This window comes from Sciurus carolinensis, unplaced genomic scaffold, assembly GCF_902686445.1.
Source record: "Sciurus carolinensis unplaced genomic scaffold, mSciCar1.2, whole genome shotgun sequence".
Lineage (NCBI taxonomy): Eukaryota > Metazoa > Chordata > Mammalia > Rodentia > Sciuridae > Sciurus > Sciurus carolinensis.
In genome coordinates, this window is record NW_025920131.1 from 471,620 (window position 1) to 479,210 (window position 7,591).

The following is a 7,591-nucleotide window of genomic DNA, read 5'->3' on the forward strand; positions in this document are numbered from 1 at the left end:
TTCCTTACCACTGTGTGATAACTTTTGTGTTTTAAGCTTCTTTTCATGGTCTAAATAATCTTCTAGAGGGCTGTAGTAGCATCTTTGAATCTTGCTACCCCAAATCCATTGTCTTTGGAAAACCAGTTCACCTGATTTTCCTCTGGAGAAGACTCTCACTCCTTACTTCTTGAGCTCTGCGACTAGATGTGCCTAGTCCTGCTTTCATTTGAAACAACACCTCCTCCCTCCCAGTGAATGCACTCGGCACGTGCTTCCACATGAGGAGCTGCCAGACGGCTGCCCTGGGTAAGCTCTCCTGCCTCACAGATCCAAGGGTCTGCCTGGAGAGGGGCCAACTTGGAGAGAAGAACAGGAACACTGGGTCCTGACCACAGTTGGGTCTGGGCCATACATCCAAAAAGGGTTAGTTCTTGGACTGGTACATTACATTAGTGAGAAATTCACTTTTAAAATATAAATACTGTTTTGGATTGGGGGGGGGTCTCTCAATGGAAACAAAATAATTCTTGAATATAGTAAGCACTGATTTCCACCATTTTGGCCTTTGGTTGAGCCCCGTGAAAGAGATAGAAGACTCCTTTGATGGAAATGAGTAAGAACACAAACCCCTGCCCTAATGAAGTTTCTAAATGCTTCTGGGCCAAGCAATTCTGTTCAAAAGACCAAAGTTGTTTATTAATTATAACTATTTACAGGTCATTCCTGCTGTCTGGAAGACTTTCCCTTTGACCTTCTGTGTGGGAAACCATCCATGTTTAGCAGAATCAGACTTGATTGAGTCATGGGATATAGAGGACTACTCCCAGGAACTGGCAGTGATGAGAGATGGTTTCAGACAGCCTGGGGTAGGTGACCCTGTACAGAGTTGGCTCACCCTGAGGAAATGCTAATTCTCTAAGCAAATGACTTCCCTCACTTCCACCCCATCTGGTTCCTCACAGAAGAAGCCCCTCATGGTCCCCTTTTACCTGTGTGACTATAAACAAAGGGAAGGTGGGTTTCTCCATCTTGTTTTGAGACCAGATCTTGGCATGGTCCAATCCCTCACACCCCTTCCCATTTGAAAAGATTATTGGCTCTCATATTTCTTTAATTAGATAAGTTTCTTAGTGATTAATCAATAGCTGGCACCAACCTCCTATAGAAACCCTTTATCTCATCCACGCTGGACATGATAGGAGAACCTCCCCACACTTCTGAAAAACAAGCAAATCTCTGAAGTTTGTGCTCATTTAAAATTAGAATTCAATTATTCATTCTGAAGAAAACATTTCTTTGTTTTTGTCAACAGCTAATTTGCAACCAAACAGATCAATTTAGCTTAATGCTGTACCTACTTAAGGAATTTAAAACTATTTAAAAGAAATAATACATTCTCAGAATTTAAATGTGACTGAAGCAGGATAGCAAATTCAAGGACAGTCTCAGCAATTTGGCCAGGCCCTAAGCAACTTAGTGAGATCCTGCCTCAAAAAGTAAAAAGGGATGGATGTGGCTCAGTGGATGATCATCCCTGGGTTCAATCTCCAGTAAAAAAAAAAAAAATTTAAATGCCACAAATACTTGTGCTTAAAATGAAATGATTGCTGTGTAGATGGAAACCACTAGATGAAGGACACCCACCCTGTGTCGATCCCCTAATGTGAGCACATATTAAAATGCGATGAATAATCCTGACATTTCTATCTTTCCTTTTTTTTTGGGGGGGGGGAAGGGGTTCTAGGGATTGCACTCAGAGCACTGGACCACTGAGCCACATCCCCAGCCCTATTTTGTATTTATTTAGAGACAGGGTCTCACTGAGTTGCTTAGTGCCTCACTAAGTTGCTAAGGCTGGCTTTGAACTCATGATCCTCCTGCCTCAGCCTCCCAAGCTCTGGGATTGAAGGTGTACCACCATGCCTGGCTCTATCATTCTAGGAATACAGTCCAAGGAGGGAAGCAGAGCAGCTTGTAAGTTGAACTGTGGTGCTGCTCACCCAACAGCCTTCCAAAGCCCACACTTGGGCTCTGCGTGAGTCAGGTGCCTGTGGAGGAGCATCCTTGACTACTGTGGCCACCAGTAAGTTGCAATTGTTCTGTCTCACCTCTGGAATTTCTTTGATAACTAATGAATGGAACTTTTTTTTATAAGCAAACTATCAGTTTTCATTGCTGAGAAGGGGAAGGCACAGGTTCCTGTTTGAGATGCCAGGCACCAGCTGGGCAGCTGGGGTGCTGGCAGGCTCCCTGCAGGTGACTGGGTGCCTCTGCCTCAACTGGCTCTGCCCACATGCACCAGCACTCAGCAGGGAAGCCCACCCTGGTTTCCAGGGAAGGCCAGTTCCCAGAGAATGAGCAGAAGGCTGCAGTCTCTTGACCCTCGTGGGCAGTGGTGCCTCCCAACTGTCTGCTATTTGACCCAGCAACTCCTGGGCCAGCTGACCCAAGACTGGAGAAAGAACACCCAGCTGGGGGCAGGATGGGCTCACCTTACAAAGGGTGCAGGCAGGAGAAAAGAGCAGCTCCTAGGCATTCTTTAGATAGTATGTCAGAGCTAGACTGTCCAGTTCTTTTCATCACATTCCTAGTTTTCAAAGTATTCAGACTTTTTTCAGTGTGACCGGCTGTCCATGACAGATTTATTCTCCACTCTCTCTTGAGTCAGTGAAAGTATCCTTTTTTGTCCCACCAGTCTTTACTCAGGCTGATCCAAGGCCTGGTTTTCCAAATTCATTATTGCTAAGACTCCCTACAGTTGATCCATGGGCTCAACCCATAGAATTTCTTCCTATACATGCTTTGAATGCTGGAGTTGCTGAATGAAGTGACTTCCATTGATGTGCACTTATTCTTTAATTTGCTCACTATTTCAGCTTCTGGTAAAGTATACTGTCCTAGGGGGGAAGCTTTTCCTGCAATCAAAATTTCCTGGTATGATGTCTAGGAAATTCCTTAAAAGTTTTTTTCCTAATATTTTTAGTGCTGAGGTCCTGGGGTTGAAGGACTTTTAATTAATTAATTTATCTATTTATTTTCATGGCACTGGTAATTCAACCCAGGGCTTTAAAAGACTTTTATTTTGCAAACATCTGTTGTGCTCAGTAAAGAGTCCTTCAGAATGAAAACAAAACCTGGATACTGATAATACAAATATCCAATTTTGAATATGAGACCCTTCTTATTGAAAGGGCAATCAGAGGGAGATACATGGTGGCTGGAGATGTAGCTCAGTCTGTGGTAGATGCTCACTTTACATGAATTTGATCCCCAGTGCCACTATAAAAGGGGTGGGGACAGAGATGGTCAAATAACCAGGTCAAATTTTTTTTTATACGTTAATTTCTTTGGCAGTGTGGGTAAATTGCAAGTTTTAAAAAAATGCGGCTATTTCTAGATATGGTCTCTTGCCTTTATGTTTCTAGTAATCAGTCCTTTGTGCAGCCCATGTGGAGTGGGGACCCTACACATCCTGTGAAAGTTACCGTGGTCACCCAGTTTGCCATCCCCTGGGAGATGGACAATTAAGAAGGCAGTTGTGGTGTGGACAAGTGGGTCTGTCTTCAGACTCAAAGACTCCACACTGGTAAGGCTCCATCTTTCCTAAAACGGAGAGTGAATTCATCAAAGCTCTGGGTGAGCTGTCAAATAAAACATAAGTCAGCCTCAGGTAAGGAGAGACCGAACAGCAAAGTCTTATCACAAGGACAGGGACCACAACAACCCTGGCCATGAGGTCTGCTCACATCTCTGAGGACAGCTCAGAATGCCTCCCTCAGGGGAGTCTGGAAGGCACGCACACCTTTGGAAATGTTGGAAATTAACCATAGGAAAATATCTCAGTTTAGAAGGCAATCCTCTTTATATAGCTTTGGGGGTGATGTGGAGTTTGCAAGAGCTTCCCTCATGGGTTGATGCATCTGCCTTACACCCTCAGTGCCCTCTAGAACCTCGAAGGCCCTAGCATTCAGGAGGTTCCTGTGTCTCAGTGCCATGGCCTTTCTTCTGTATCAGAGGCACCTGGCTGTAATGTTGGGAAATCCTAGCCAGGACACAGTGAGCCATCTGGAGCAATGGTCTGCATGACTTCCAGCCTGCTTACAGTTTGGAAGCCCATTTGAGAAAACTCAGTGCAAAATGATCTTCCTCCAATATCCTTTCTGTGCGGTTGGTTTTGAGCGTACACCTTCTGAGAAGGCAGTCAATTTCCTTGAGTATCATCTCCAGTAGGTAAAACTACCCTGAGGTCCTTGCTGCTCCTGATGTGAGAACCTGCAGCCACACTTGCCTGACCTGAGAGTGGGTGGGCAAAGCAGGTGCGCCAGCACTGTTGGGCAACGGTTAGCCACCAAGGACTCTGCTGCGGTTTTGAAACTTTGTTGGATTCTAATCTTTCTTTTAATCTTAGCTTGTGAAGTGGAAACATTTTTCAGCTGGTGGACTCCTAGGTGCGAGATATTTGGCAACTACAAGCTAAAAATTAGGTTAGGTGTGCAGAGCAGAAAATTTCTAGTTTCTAAATAAAAGCAGTTTATTTTAACCCATAAGAAACAAACAAAATACTAGGAAAGGAAACAAATAGGAATGTATAAATATCAACCAACAAGACTAAAGCTAATGAACAAGTTTAGTTCCCAGAGGGCAGTGGGGACGGGCAAGAAACCTCAAATGGTTTTACTTTTCCAGTCCCTGTGTTCATCCATGTGAGACAGGGCCTCCTTTCATGCTTCTTAAGACTTCTCAGTTGCACTGCACACATGGTCCTGCAGAGCACTTGGATCTCACCAGCAGAGTCCTTCTCTGACAGGAGAGGAAGTCAGTTGTGCCCTCATCATCACCACCAGCTCTGTGAGTGACTCTGCAGGAACATTTTTCCTATAGAACCAGGTAGTAAAATGTTCACCTTTCAATCCCCATGGTCTTTGTTTCGACTAGTCAACTCTGCCACCGCAATGGGAAAGCAGTCACAGACAGTCTGAAGATGAATGAGCATGACTGTGTATCAATAAAGCTTTATTTACAAAAGCAGGTGGGGGCTGGGCTGACCCGCAGGCTGCAGTGCACTGGCTTATGTCCTAGAGATGCCCCCGGAGTTTTCCTGGGTGCTGGGAGAGCGCTCATGGAGGGGAGCAGAGCCTAGTTCTGCACTATCCACAACTCAGATCCCAGGGGCTTCTGTTCTCTCCTTCCTCCCTCTTCTTGTCCCCCTCTGAGTGATCTGCTCACATTGGCTCAGGAGGAGCATGGCTGGGGGAATTCAGCAAGGAGGGAAAGCCCATCTGTGCTGTTGTCCTCCTCCTACTGCTCGCAGTTCCCCAAGTGTGAGGTGTGGGGCTTGGTCTGGGTGGGACCCGACTGGAGCAGCCAGTTTTGTTCTGGGCTCAGGGATCTCAAGAGTAGAGAAATCCAGCTGCAGCTTATCAGGGACAGTCACTCATTGACTGTGTCCCAATCTCAGTCTGTCACATTCCTGAAGAAACTCCAGTACTTTCTGCACATTCTAGAGAGTGTTGCCTAAAATAACTGAAGTTCTAAAAATGTGGTTCATATTTCTTTTGCTTTATTAGGGTGGAGGTTTGGGGTTTTGTTTGCTTCCTTTCTGTGAACTTCAGCTTTGGCCCTGGGTGGTGGACGTGGGGTCTCTTCTTCCTGTGGCTCACTCTGTCCAAGCATGCCTCCACTGCCCTTTCCTTTGCTTCTGTTCAGATGTCGCCTCTGGGGTGCTGTGATGGTGCCCCTCAGGCATCTCTGAATACATCTTTTCTCACCAGCCTCAGGAGAGCAAATCTGGCAATGATTTCTTCCCCTCTCCTCTCTCTTCCTTCTCTGCATCTCACACCCAAGTGTCTGGTGGCCTCACCTGCTGCCCCTGCCTGCTTTGCTCTCCTCTACTTAATAATTTTTCAGCTGCCAGTGTGGGCTACATTGCTGTATGCACTAGAACTGCAGATGCACAGTCAGCTCCTGCCTTCAAAGCTGAGTGCAGAGTAGCAAGAAGGCAGACACGCCAACAACCCCTTGATACTGGCCACAATCGTCCACCTTGGTGAACTGCAGATACTGTTTCAGCCAGTCCTCAATCACTGTGACAAATGGCTGAAAGAAACAACTCAGAGGGGAAAGATCTGTTTGACTCACAGCTTCAGAGGTTCTACCTGGCCTGCTGCACTGCCCTGGGCCTGAGTTGAGGCTGAACAGCATGAGGGAAGGACACGTTGGAAGGAAGCCTGTCAGCTCATGGTGGCAGGGAGCAGGGAGCGAGGAAGGGGCAGGGCAAGGTAGAGTCCCCGAGAGCACACCACCTGGACCTGCTCCCTCTGACCATGTCCCACTGCCTGCAGATTCCACCTCCTCCCTGGGTCCATTCAGCTACCAATGTGATGATCCACTTATGAGGTCAGCGCCCTCACCATATAGTCACTCCCCCAAAGTCCCACCTCTGAACTTGGCTGCGTGGGACAAAGCATTCAGCACATGAGTCTTTGAGAGACATTGTGGGTCCAAACTCTGACATCAGTGTCGATAAAATGACCACAGCCCTGCAGGGCAGGCAGGAGTGGGGCTATCCTCCAAAGATGGGAAGAGCCTGGCACCTTTGGAGGCCCAGCCTGAGGGCACTGTCCCTGTGCATGGGGTCCTGAGGTGTGACCCTCCACCACCCCCAAGAGAGTGGGCCTCTGGAAGTTCTCTTCCAACTGCTGGCTCCCCTCTGTGTCTTGATTACGTGTTTCTGAAAACTCTTAGACTGTCTCACAGACTTGCAGATGGTAATGCAGTGGGGTTTCAGTGAATGGGTCCTCCAGGAAAGAAGGCTTCACAAACCTTTTTAAAGGCAAAACAACACCATCTTTGTAAGTCTTGGAAGCAGCACAGGTTTGCTTTACAGGCTCAGTGGAGAGACAGATGATTCTTGACTGCTCTTTTCTAAGAAGCAAAGAGGACGTTTGGGTCCATGTGCTGGAGGAGAGAGGGACAGAGCTGGGTAGTGGACATGTCTGGGTTTTAACACAGGGTCTTCCACTTCTTGCTTTGTGCCCTTGGGTGGCCTCCATGGGCACCCTGAGCCTCAGTCTGTCCACCTGTCACATCTGTGCGGTACTGTCTGGTGTGATAAGGGTCAGATGAGCTGGCGAACACCAGGTGCCAGGCACCGTGGCCCTCACACTGGGCAGTTCATCACAACCACCTGGGCTGAGGGTGACCAGGCCTCGGGACATGGGCAGGTCAGAGACTCCCTTTTAGGGCATCTGAGCAGCCTCCCCACAAGGTTCTGATGGACACCAGTGCCTGAGAAACACTGGTCCAGCCCCAGTGGACATGCAGTGCACAGGAGCCCTTTGTTTCTCTATGCTTGCAGCAGTTGAAAAGTCACTTTGAGTAACTTAAAGAATATTAGTTGTGACTTAAACTTGAGTTTCAAAGGCCAGGAGATGGACAGGGAAGGAGCTTTGCTGGGAATGAATCTGCTTTATTTCTGCCTGTGCTTCGCCCTGGAGGTCAGGGTTTTCAGCCTGACGCTGTGGTCCTGGGTGGGGATTGCCATTCTCCCATCCTGATAAAGAGTCTGCTCTAGAAATACGGAGCTTTATACACTTTTAAATTAATAGGA